Here is a 13,224-nt window from a genome sequence, read left to right as displayed (position 1 = left end):
TTAAGAGTTTGTATGCAGATCTTTCAGTTTGCTCAAAATAAGCAGTGCATCATAGTGCTAAGTGCTTATTTTAAGTGCTTATCTTCCTTCATGCACCTAAATTTACAGAATTCACTTCTACTAGTGGACATGAGAATAAAGAGGACTATCATCACCAGCAACAGTGCAAAGTGGGGAAGATGGAGTCAATCTGCAAGATGAGCAGTTAACTGGTGGCTTATTCTTTTATTTATTAGTTACAAGTACTTGGCTATTTCACAAAAAAACTAGTTCAGTCTCTACTTTGAGTGCTTTAAACACATTCAAAGGTCTGGCTTTTTATTAAGGTACCATCCCAAACAAGTAATTCAGAATAATTGTTCACTGTTAAGATAAAAAAAAAAGAATTAATAAAATATAGTATATTTTGTAATCTAGTGTTTGACGTTGGTGTAGACAGGTTCAGACCATCCTAAACATTAAACAACAGCTAGCCTAATAGCCAGGCATCACTGACCAGTGCCTTCATGGCATATTACAAACATGTATATGTATATATTTGAATTCTAATAAAGTGCGTGGCTATAGGAATGCTGTAATATTATTATTACAAGTAGAGATTAGATATAATATACGTGACCTAGGAAAGAGCACATCTATAGAAATGCATCTGTTTTCACTGCTTTCACGCTTCTGTGCTCCCTCCTGCGTGTCTGTGTGTATACATTTGTACGGTGTCTAATCGCTCACTGTTATGATTTCTCAAGGTTGCAGCTGCCATGCATCACACTAATGATGGTGACGCCAAAGAGAAAGCGCAAACCCGTGAACTTGAAACACCTGGTCATAAGTTCACATGAATCTGTGATGGAAAGATGCTGCGCGAAATGCCTTGATGCATATTTGTACTATATCGGTGCTTGCTGTGATACTCCCTTTGCCAGCTGAGAACCATCTCAGTGATGGATTCTCTGGAAGCACACAAACTGGAGTTAACCTTTAAATGAAGAACAGAGCCCGACTGATATACATATAATACGACATATCATCTGATGAATTTTTTTTTAAAATTTGAGATACATGAAACATAAACAGATTTTCCTAACATTTGTTACGAGTAGTTATTCATGATTCCTTCCTAAGATAACTTTTTTAATTTAGTTTATCGGCTGTTATAAATGTCGATACCTACAGAAGAGGATTAGGGCCACTGGAAAAAAAAAAAAGTGGGCACGTCTTTTTTTTTCTTCTTTTCCAGAATTCTAAGATTAAAGTCAGAATTCTGAGATTAAACTCAGAATTCTGAGAAAAAATAATTCTGATGAAAAACTCTGTCTGACTTTAATCCTAGAATTCTGACTTTAATCTTAGAATTCTGACTTTTTTCCTAGAATTCTGACTTTAATCTCAGAATTCTTACTTTTTTCTTAGAATTCTGACTTTAATCTTAGAATTCTGACTTTAATCTTAGAATTCTGACTTTTTTCGTAGAATTCTGACTTTAATCTTAGAATTCTGACTTTAATCTTAGAATTCTGACTTTTTTCGTAGAATTCTGACTTTAATCTTAGAATTCTGACTTTAATCTTAGAATTCTGACTTTTTTCCTAGAATTCTGACTTTAATCTCAGAATTCTGACTTTTTTCTTAGAATTCTGAGATTAAACTCAGAATTCTGAGAAAAAATAATTCTGATGAAAAACTCAGAATTCTGAGAAAAAATAATTCTGATGAAAAACTCAGAATTCTGACTTTTTTCCTAGAATTCTGACTTTAATCTTAGAATTCTGACTTTTTTCTCAGTCAGAAAAAAAAAAAAGACGTGGCCACTTTTTTTTCCCCCAGTGGCCCTAATCCTCTTCCGTAGGAATCTTGTTTACAACATTTTAGGTTTTATTTCAAAATTGCAACTTAAAATTTGTATCTATTTCAAGCCAAATTTTTTGCTTATGACTAGCAAAAAACATTTTTTTCTTCAAGTAAATTTGAATTTTGTAGTCATCTCCTTGTGCCCAGAGTTTTGGTAAATACTTGCATTATTAATGGTTGTAACATAGATTGCTGATACATACAGTAGACCTGGCTTTGTTGTGAAATGTTTTGCTAACCACTGAAGTAAATGAAACAATAATTTGTTCATTCATTCCTGAACATGGATTCTTGAATTGCAGTCTCTTTGGTTATTTCACAATCTCTGTAGACAGATATCTGTGTAGGAATATGCAAAGTTTAGCAAAGATCAGGATTTTTGCCTTCTGTTTGTATATCTGTCAGATATCCACTGAGCAGTCATGTGTGAGCAAACTTTGGTTACATGTGGGTAAACGTGTGGAGACTGAAAGGAGGATATGGTGGAGAGATAGTAAAAGAACACTGTCTATCATCTGGTGACAATTTAAGCTTTTATTTGTGTTTTAAATTAATGTGCTTTTATAAACAAAGCATGGCACACAAAACAGGAAAGTTTTCACCAGATATCCGCTATCTGGATATCCTCAGCTGTTATTTCCAAAGACCTTAGTTATAACTTAACTTTTGATGTCAAGGTCAAAACTAATGATCCAATTTTAGCAGTCTACCACATTAAACGGTCAAAGTGTAAAGGGTAGCATTAAACAACAGCACGCTAGCATTGTCATAAGGATTATATTAGCATGCTAATATTAGTTATCAGGCAAAGTTCCAACCTTACTGAACCACGAGGCTGGCTGTAGACTTTAAGTCATGTTAAAAGTAATTTAGATGAAGAGTGCAGTAGCACAGCATTTGTTTATATTCAGCCTTTTCTTGTTAGTCATCAGCACACCAATCCAAACACTGTGAAACTATTTAAAATCAAATTACTTCTGTTAGTGCTCAGTCTCTTAAAGATTTCACATGTGGATTCTTCTGTGGAGTTTAAACCTCCAGAAGTGCTTAAAACACCATCAGTGTGAGCCGATTCCATCTGGCTAATGCTACGGCCTGTCGAGAGAAGCTGAACAATATCTTGATTCACTGCCACGCTGTTTGAAGCCTCCCTGTAGTGTCAGTGAATCCAGGACAACAAAAGAAAGAATTTGGGTGAAGACATTTGTGATTCACTGGATAAAAAGAGAAAAGACACATCTCCAAAATAACCCCTGTGGCTGTGAATGGGAAGGTTTAAATATAAAAAAATTGAAGTGGGCTTAAACATAAAAATGAAAACAGAGTCAGAGACCAAAAATGCTGGCTGTTGTTGCTGTCTGGCTGTGTGACTCCTATGTGCTGTACTTTTCATGAGTCTGTGAAATATTAAATCAGCTTAATCTCTATTTAAATGTATAATACAGAAACTTTCTTCTCTCATTTTTCTTCAGTCAGGCTGTTCTATTTTACCACAGTACAGTTTTAACAAAGGATCTGATGGCTTAAAAAGTAAGGCAACATGTCAACAGGGTGAGTTTATACAGCCAGTGCAGCTTTGTCTTCCGGCAATAGTCCAACACTGAACAAAATCAAATAATCAGATTTGAACTGTAACACAAACACATATACATACATCACATCCAGAAACAGGAAAATCAAAACATCAAACATTACCATGTTTTTTTTGGCACTGTGATAACACAGGCATGTCTTGATATAACACTAAATGTCCCAAAAGAACAATTATGTCCCAGTCACTGTTTTTTCTCTTCGATAAACACTACAACTTGTCTGCATTATCGCATCTCTATAACTAACTGTGCTTCCTGTTCTGTCGCCAACTTCCTGCTGTAGAGCTAAGGTCCCCTGTGTGCACTCACAAACCCCCAGAGGACATGTGCATCTACAGAACAGGAAAAATTAAAAGAACATTTTAACACCATAGATCTGTGAGAACAATGAGCAAAACGAAAGATAGGACACACACTGAGAAGAAATAAAAGAGACAAGCAGTAGTAGTCTAGTGCAACAGGTATAGCACAACAATACATTTAAAACTGAATAGCGTCTTTGTCAAAAACTTGTTAAAACTGAGGAGGTATTTTGATAGAAGGCCTCAAATGGCACCAACTAAAAGACAGAGTCAACATAATCAAAGGAAGGGCAAGTCAGCAAGTTCATCTGGCTACAGAAAAACCAGATCCTATTCCAGAATCAGAATCTGCCATCATCAGCTCCTCATGCGAGCCACATCTGGAACCTAAAACAGCAACTGCTTTACCTGATTTCACCAATCACTGGAATGTCAGTTACACAAGAGAAGAAGCACCAACATCGGATCAGGGGGCGTGAAAATGAAAAAAGGTTTTAAAAAAGGGAAAAAAGAATAAATGCACTAGATGGAATCAGTATATAACTAATAAATGTGTGACTGATTGATTTTAGAAGCATGCTACATGAATGGAAATTCAAGTAGTGCAACAGTGAAAAGGACATGCAGGGGCAGAGGGACAGATCACTCAGCAGAAAGCAGGATGTGAAGGAGAACATGAACTGAAGCAGGGGGACCTGAAAGCAGCAGGACAAACTCCCACTATGTGGCTGGGATCCAGTGTAAACACAGCTCTGGTTTCTGCTCCATGCCTGACAAAGTGGGACCTTCCCTCTCCTTTACTGGCCTTGGGTCAAATGCAGGCTTAACTCCATTTCCCAGTGGGCCACTCTCCTAATCAGAGCTTCCTGCTACATACTGAGCTAAATCAACCTGGGATTATTCCAGTTTCTGTTCTGGACCTCAGGGCTTACAGGTCAGCCTTTCAGACTTTGTTGTGTTTGATACTTGTGCTGCTCATCAAATGACATCAATGACATCCAGATGGGGAGATCCATGCAGCAGCGTCATCGCTCGAGAGGACTGAGAACAGCAGGGTTTGTTCTAGTTCTTTTTATGAGCAGACAAGAACCAGACTTAGTGTTAGGAAGAAGGACAGTGGAGGTAAAGTGAGGAATAAAAACGACAGAGTGTAGTTGTGCTGAATAAAATGATAACTGTATATTTAACAGGTTACATGTACAACATTTAAGCAGATAAGAATCTTTGTTAATAAGTAAAAGGGTAAGAAATTATAAGAATTTTAAAGGGAACATGAATGCAAGTATCAAACTGCATTGCAATACAGTATATTCATACGTTTATGAGACATGTCATGCACTGGTACAACCTCCGACCTCATGGTTTCACTAAGAGAAAAGTCAGATGATCACCAAAATGATCAAGGTTCATTCTCTGGGAATTATGGCTATCTGAGCCAAATTACATGGCAACAAAAAAAAGAAGAAGGAAAAAAAACACAGACAGGGCATTAGAGAGACAGACAAAATTGGACATGGTCATGTTATCACAAAGCACATTAACTTTGTTAACATTCTTCCCATGACATGAAATAATGAAGTCTAATCAATTACTGCACAGCTGGGATGGAAATTAATGGTCTATGACTTCTTTCCAGAAGACAAAAATGTGCAAAGCACAACAGTGAGATCAGAGACTGGAGATGCCTGAGATCATAGTTACGATAATATGGATGGCCTCATACCACCTGCAAGATACAATCAAGCCTACACTTCAGTGCTTTACCCCCCCTCCAAAAAAACCCATATATCAAATCTAACAGTACAGCTCATTGTCAGCTCATTGAGTAGCACTACTTCTACAAAGAGGAAACAGACGACAAGTGTAGAGGAGGACACGAGGGGGTGGGAGATGAAATGTGAAAAAGACAAGCTCGGAGAGGAAGAGTGAGGACACACTGCCTGGCAGAGGTCCCTTTCAGGGATGGACGAAGAGAGGAGACAGAAGACAAGGGAGATGAAAACCAGGAGCTGGATGAGGCTATAAAAGGAAGTTAGGGACAGAGTTTTACTGAGAGGATGAATTCTGGGAGGATGAAGGCTTTAGAATTCCTTCAGCACAGCCTGATGGGACCCCTGTGCCCCTCAATTAATCACTGCGAGATGGAGTAAGGGGCAAAGGACAGGGAAGATATATACCCAGTGTATAGGGACTTTCAGAGACCACATCCAAACTGAATTTATATCCAAACATTTTTCCAATCTTCTTATGGTACCGCTTCCTCTGTGGCGATAATCTTATACAGACAGTATTATTATTGTGCCAAATTTGAGAATATACTTCCACAGTAAATATATTGGAGGCATCTGGAGATACAGAATAAAGAGACAGAATAAATCATTTGTGAATGCTACTGTAGATCTGTGAGAAAATCTGACGAATACAGAGCGACAGCGAGTTTGTGTTCAAGTCTGCACTGTGGTGTACACGGGTAGGGTCTGTCTGCACGCTGTCACGCATGACTGGGATGAAAATGAAGCATGACTGGTGATTATCCATGTAATCAAACCATTGGTATCCCTACATGTAGCGTGGCTTGTATATTGAACTTCTTTGTCATTTAAACGTCTAAATAATCAAACAAAAACATAATTAAAAAGTTGTTGTGCCAACAAAAGCATCGAAGGTCGATATAAGACAACCTTTATATGCATATGTATACTTAGTAAGCAAGTACTTTAAGTCATTTCACATTTTCCCACAGTTTAGTGCCCTTAGGTTTCATGAGAGGTCTGGAAAGTCAGTGAAGCAGCAGGGATCGGTGTTCAAAACTGAAATCACCACATGAATATTTCAGAAATAAAATATCATTTTTTTTCTCGGCCTACTTTACAAACAAACTGTGATTAAAGTGTGTTTAAAGAGTGAGAGAATTCCTTGGATCGGGAATTTGTTTCAAAACTCTCACAGCAGTTTATTAACCATAAAGTAACCTTCACACTACTAACTCAGACTCCCCTTCTCTTTCGCCTGATGCGTAATGTAAAGAAAGAACAGGACAGAGTTTATGCTGCGAATATGTTTTAGTAAACTCTGGAGTCCCGAAACTATGTGGGGTCCAGCAGGGCTGTAAAGAAACTCTGACATATTCAGCTCCACCCGGCTTCCTTTTCCTGTTTAGAGCTTCTCTGGATAATCTATTTTCTCTTCGCTCAATTCCGAACTCAGGATGTTTCCCATAAAATCGAACTTCGCTAAGCCCGCACTGTGTGCACGTGTGAGACAAAAATGAGTCTCACAGATATGCACACTCCTGCCAACGACAGATAGCAAACTGTCTGACTAATTTAAGACATGTTCCACCGCCCCACAAGCATCTCCTTCATACTTATTCACTGTCCTTGTGATCGTGTACCACACTGCTCTCCTATTTAAGAAGGAAAGCTGAACACCAGTGGTGCAAGCAGCCAAGCGCACCAGAGCTTTCCTCATGCTTACAATGCACAACTGCAAAGGCTAATAAAACAATCACCAACATAAAGACACATTTTTGTAAGGCCAACTTCAGAGGAAACAATACTTAAGCAAACAAAAGACCCACGTACTCTGCGTCCACTCACATGTGAGCACACACGCACATGTCTGCCTATCAACGCGAACCCAACACCATACAAAGGCAGGGAGGTCACGAGATGTGTCTCTGAGGCGAGGCCAGCAGCTCAGTGGAAACCGCTTGCCACCTCTGCTTCAATCTTTCTTGGCACATGAGACACACACACACACACACACACACACACAGCTGTGACAGGGAAGCCCCACACATGGACTTCTCATCTGAGGCTGTGGCTTCCTGCTTCCAGCACAATGGGCTCTTCCCCCGATTGTTACAGCCGGGCACTTTCTATGTCAAAGCCGCTATTTTGGCAGTGGATGTGTTAGCCATATTTTCAAACCCTTATCACAGGCAGACATCTTCTCCTGGCCCGGACACCCACCTTCCTCTCCCGTGAAACAATCCAATTTGAGAGGTCAGTCACGTGTCCGCATTTCAGTCACACGGCAGTCATTTAGAGCAAGCTTAAAACCTTCCTTTGACGGTCAGGGCTGTATAAGTATAAGTGAAAAAGAGGGGGTAATTGGAAAAGCAGACGGTACTGCTGGGCTTCCAGGTACCGCAGCAGTGTGGGGCCAAAGATGTCTCCTACACGGTCACGCATCCTCTGCCAGCGTCAGCCCCCGAATTCCATCACATGTTGAAATATATACTCAAACACCCTGGAAAGAAACCCTCTCAAAGGGACGTATTTGAAACATCCTGTTAACATTACTCTCTCAAGAGCCTTCCTTCCTCCACCAGCAGACCTGGATAAAAAAAATTTGTGCGCAATATTTATCTGCATGTACAAAGCCGGGGCTGTAGCATTTACTGCCCGCGTAATTCTTTGTTTTGCACTCGCGAATCTGGAAGTTAAATTTTCCCACCAAAGGATGTGACCTCCATGTCCAATTCAGAGCAAGAAAAAAGACACTGTCCCCGTGCAAGGTGAGAGGACATGTGTTGTCTTTGGACATGTGTTGTCCAAAGATATTTAAAATGAAATTAGATGCAATAAAAATGCAATAAATGACAGCACAGGCATGAAACAGTCTCTCCTAATTAGATAATTATTGTGCCAGTGATTTGAAGTTTCCCCTTCAAGGTCATCTCCAGGTGCAGCTCTGGACAACTTCCAAATCACTCCACAGAAGTCCTGTTTTTGTCCACTTGCTTGAGACCTCAAACTAATGCAGGGAGGTAATATGAACTTTTGTGTCAAAGTGACTGATCATTTCTTTGTGGATCACAGTGATAATAAGTGGATATTCAGTGGCTAGGCCCATCTTCTAGAGCAGGGAGGGAAACTCATTTTACATCATGGCTCACATACTGCTCACTTTGTACGTGGACTGAACCAGTGAAACTCCCCTTTCTGTCAGTCTAAAGAAGTTTAACTACACATTTAATCCTTGAGATATCCTAAAACAAGAAAAGGTTTAATTTCAACATTAAATCTTAATTTTTCTGTATGATGACGAAATGCTGCTGCAGTAAAAAAAGAAATCAGTCAGGATGACTCTTTGGGACTACACTGTAAGAAATAAACTTTCTGCAGACTCATAGTTAAAACAAACAAACAATACATTTTTTTTAATAGTAGATATTTTTAATTAATTCCTTCAGTGTTGTACGAATGGCTGGGTTGTAAAACTTATTGAAATATACTTAAAGGTCCAAACTTTATGACATTCTTCACATTTTTCCTAAATCATTATGTGGACCAAATTGGAGTCTTTGCCAGACTGGTTCTGGCCTCTGGGCCTTATGTTTGACACTACTGTTCTAGAGGCATCTGAGGGACAACGTTATGTTCGAACATCTTGAACTGTGGTCACCAGAAGCCAGATTAGGCTCCCTGCAACTTTTTTCTCTTCCACAAAATGAAATGAAATTTGAAATATCTGTGTCTAAAGACACTGAAGATGCAGGACTTCCAAGGAGAAATATAAAAGCAAAAGGTGTACTTTAAGCAAAGCAGGGTGGTTTTAAGGAGACTACCTTGGAGGGGTCTTTAGGCTTTGTGTTAACACACCGATGTTAGGTAACCTAAATCTGTGGATCTTGAAGAAGCACTTACTGAGTAATAAAAAAAACAACAACAAAAAATATGAGATGTGATTTTAAAAAAATTGGACAGTGGCCCATAAAACTTAAAAACCTTGATTTGGGTGATCCCTCTTTCACGATCTCCTTCTCAGGTATGTCCAGACGCACGATCTGATATCGTCGTGTTGGTGTTGTTCCCAGATCATAATACTAAATGTTGTTCCAGGATCAACATTGCAAGTGACCAATGAGAATGTTGTGACATCATACTTTTGCGACTTTGGGAAAAACCGCCGTAAAACAAAAAAATGTAGTTAAGCTGCGAGAAACCGCCTCTGTCCGCCGATCAACGGACCCTGACCCTAATCCTAACCCCAACCCCAACCCTTTAATAAACGGTAAGCAGAATTGATATTGTCCTTGCAACATTGGAATTTCATAAATGCACGAATGGCTTGGCGCGCAAAAGAATAACGTCACAACAATGTGATTGGTCACTTGCAATGTTGAACCTGGAACAACATTTTCATGATGATCTGGGAACAACACCAACACGACGATATCAGATCATCCATGTCCAGACAGCCTCCAGCACAGATCCTATTTTTAGATCACTCCCACTTGACCTACATTTTGTGTGTTTTCACTACAGTCATCAAATGTGCTCGCTGTTTTGCCTGACATTCACTGTAATGTCCCGAGGCATCTGGGGGAGAACATTCAGCAGAAACAGTCTGCTGTCAGTCTTTTCAAGATTCTCCTCCCTGCGACTTGGTATATTTCGAAAGTGAATGAGTGAAATGATCATTGTTTTGACACACTGAAGGAGATACAGCGTGCACTACAGAGTCACAAGTACACAGGAGAATAACGGGACTTCTGTGGAGTGATCTATAAATAGCAGCTGTTCTGGAAATTGTGCAGAGGTGCATGAGTAGGTGATCTTGAACAAGCGGTCAAATTTAGATTAGGCAAGGATTTTGATTTTCAAGTGCCAAAATTTTTTATTAAACATCATATTGATGAATAAGAACTGTTCGCTCGCTGCTAGCTTGCAGTTTCTCATTACAGAAATACTTAATTCAGTTCCCTGAAAAGACTGTACAGAGTGGGCCTGCTCTGACGTTGAAGCTATTACAGACAGATTGTGAAATAATGCACTTCAATTGCATGAAAAGGTATGAATGATTTGCAGCAGTCACTTTCAGAATGTATGCTTTTATCATCATGGCAAATTAGATCACGCCCACGTTCCCCTATCAGGAAGCTAACACAGCACCACTGAGTATAACATTTGCTGCTCCTTTTAGCATACCTTTGCCTTTAGTCACACCACAACTTAAGGAAATCTGCTCATTTGCAAGCAGAAAAACACAAAAACTCTGGGAATAGCAAACAAAATCTCATGTACCAAAGACCTTGAGAATTACAGTTTCAACAGGCTGGGGAATTCCAAAAGTAACATGGAGACAGATGGTGGGAATCAGTTGTACAATGATTTTGTTTAAAGGAGTGAAATAATCCCGAGGGTGCGATTTTCATATAATATTAAACAGAAACATATTTTTCAAGCTCTAGCTGAGATTTGGGGAATTCTATGTCAGATGGAAAACATCAAAGTGACATGTAGTTGGTAACCGTTTCCCCTAAACCTGGAAAGATGTGAAATATCTTCAAACACCTCATTACCTACAAGCTATAACAACTGACAGTGACTCCTTACTAGGTTTTCAACAACTTCTGTAATGTTTGAAGATGGAAATATTTCGCCTCAAAAAATGTTTATTGCAAACTGTTTATTCAGTTTACTCGTCTGCAAAGAACACATGGATATCGCCAAACTAAAATTAAACGGCTGTAGCCCAGCATCCCTGCCTCGGAGAAAAAGCCTGACAATACACAGAGGAGCTGAGCTGTGTCACACGCTTCTAATCAAGCCCTGACCAAATCTGATAAAAGCGAAAGACAACAGGACCTTTTCATCACTCGATAAAATAACCTTTTATCTGAGTGCCTTGAGTTTGATATTAAAAAACTCAGAGAGACGCCAAACACCTGACATCATGCGCCAGCTGAAGTCAAAAGAAACACACAGACACACACGCGTGCTGAACGCTTACACAAACAGTGTGCACATGGACTGTAAAAAAAAATTAAAGTTCCAAAAAGTTTTAAAAAGGGAAACCAACAATGAAGGTTTTTAAATTTACTCAGCAAAGAGATGATCCGGTGCTATTTATAACAGTTACCTTTAAGATTAAGTTAAGAAAATGTGATTCGTTAAATCGTTGCGTCTTATTCCAGAAGCTAATCAGGGACAGCTTGCTCTCACTGGGATTTGAACCCACGCTCTGATCTGTGAAAATGAACTCATGACCACCTTTATCGTCTAAACACATTCGCTTTGTCTCAGCTCCCAGCTCAGAAGCTCTAGTTCCAGGTCAATGCAGTGCAAACACTATGCGCAAAACTCAAAAGCATAAAAAAAACCCATGAAATTTTAGTTTGAGTTTTTAAACAATGAAAGAAAAAATAAAGCAGACCGTGCAAGGTCTGGGGAAAGAAAAGTAATATGTTAATTTGGAGTCTTTGCCTTACAATATAAAGCTCCTTGATCCGACTGTTGCTATGATTTTTTTATACTTTGGCTCCGGTCAATTCTGGGTGATGGTGTTCACTCGTAGGCGTGTTAAAGTGTGAAGATGCTTCCTTGCCCGTGTCAGCAGCCAGGTGCAGATCACTGGATTTGGACGTCTACATTTAGGAGTAGGACAGTAAGAATGATAGTTCCTTTCTTCGATCTCTAATTCTGGACTACACATGGAAGTCCACAGAGGATCCACAGAATGGGGCCCCACTGACCAGAGAATAAATGGGCAGATGCTGACATTCATGTCATGTCCAACCTCAAGACCTCACACACACAAAAATGATGAAGCAGTGTTTAAAACTTTACTACAGAACCACAAGCATAATTTTAAAAAGTGCATCCCGCACCACAGAGTTTCATAGGCATGACAGCTCGTTGGAAGTTGCTCATCAAACTTTATGTTAGTTTTAGAAAACTCACAGCAGAGGTTTGTGGATTTTAACCCAGATTTCGTAACAGCAGAGCAGCATTAGGAAGGGATCCCTTTACAGTCACTATTTACATGAGGAATAATCTGGTAGTAGAGCTGACTGTACACTGACTGCAGGTTTGGGTGTTTGAGCATAAGCCCCTCTTATGATTGCATGATCTTATTGGTCCATAGCAGATTCAGGCATTTGGAGTAGTAGTAGTAATAGTAATAGCCTTGTGAAAAAGTCTGGCTTTTTCATTTTCCATTTGATATCAGATAGTTTAAGCCTTAAGCCTTTTAATGTATAACATGTAGATCCACTATGATTAAAATGTGCTGTATACCATTTATCAATTAAGTAATGAATCTGTCATGGGCTGCAGTGGTGGTGATGGTGTATTCTTGATTAATTAAAAAGAAATGGACACAAAGTGACACATTTAAACCCATAAAGCTCATACTCAGCATCATCCTGCTTGCAGAGGTCATGGCCCCACTTCTAAATCCGGGGTCAAGAAAAGCATAACATATGCCCATATTTTAATCCTATTCCTGTTTATTTGTTTTGCAAAAGCAAAAATGTGGCTGTCCCGATTTAAACTTTTAAAATTGCAACACAAGTCATCCCACTGAAAATGCTGGTTGCCAAGATCCCTCCTACTGGAGGAACCCTCCTGCGCTGACACGCCCACTGTTCACACACCGAGGTCTGCGCGTTTCTGCTGCTTCAGACAGCAACTTCCAAGTCCAGAGACACAATCAGCGTGACGTTTATGCTTTAATTCTCGACAGATTGC

General features: G+C 39.4%; 1 protein-coding gene across 1 annotated transcript in view; it reads right to left on the bottom strand.

Moving 5' to 3' along the window:
• The window catches only part of col4a2 (collagen, type IV, alpha 2), a 65,738-nt gene that overhangs the window by 51,885 nt on the left and 629 nt on the right, over nucleotides 1-13,224 (bottom strand). The gene's annotated exons all lie outside the window — the stretch shown is intronic.

Source organism: Oreochromis niloticus, linkage group LG16 (assembly GCF_001858045.2).
Source record: "Oreochromis niloticus isolate F11D_XX linkage group LG16, O_niloticus_UMD_NMBU, whole genome shotgun sequence".
Taxonomy (NCBI): domain Eukaryota; kingdom Metazoa; phylum Chordata; class Actinopteri; order Cichliformes; family Cichlidae; genus Oreochromis; species Oreochromis niloticus.
This window is presented reverse-complemented; position numbering and strand designations above follow the sequence as displayed.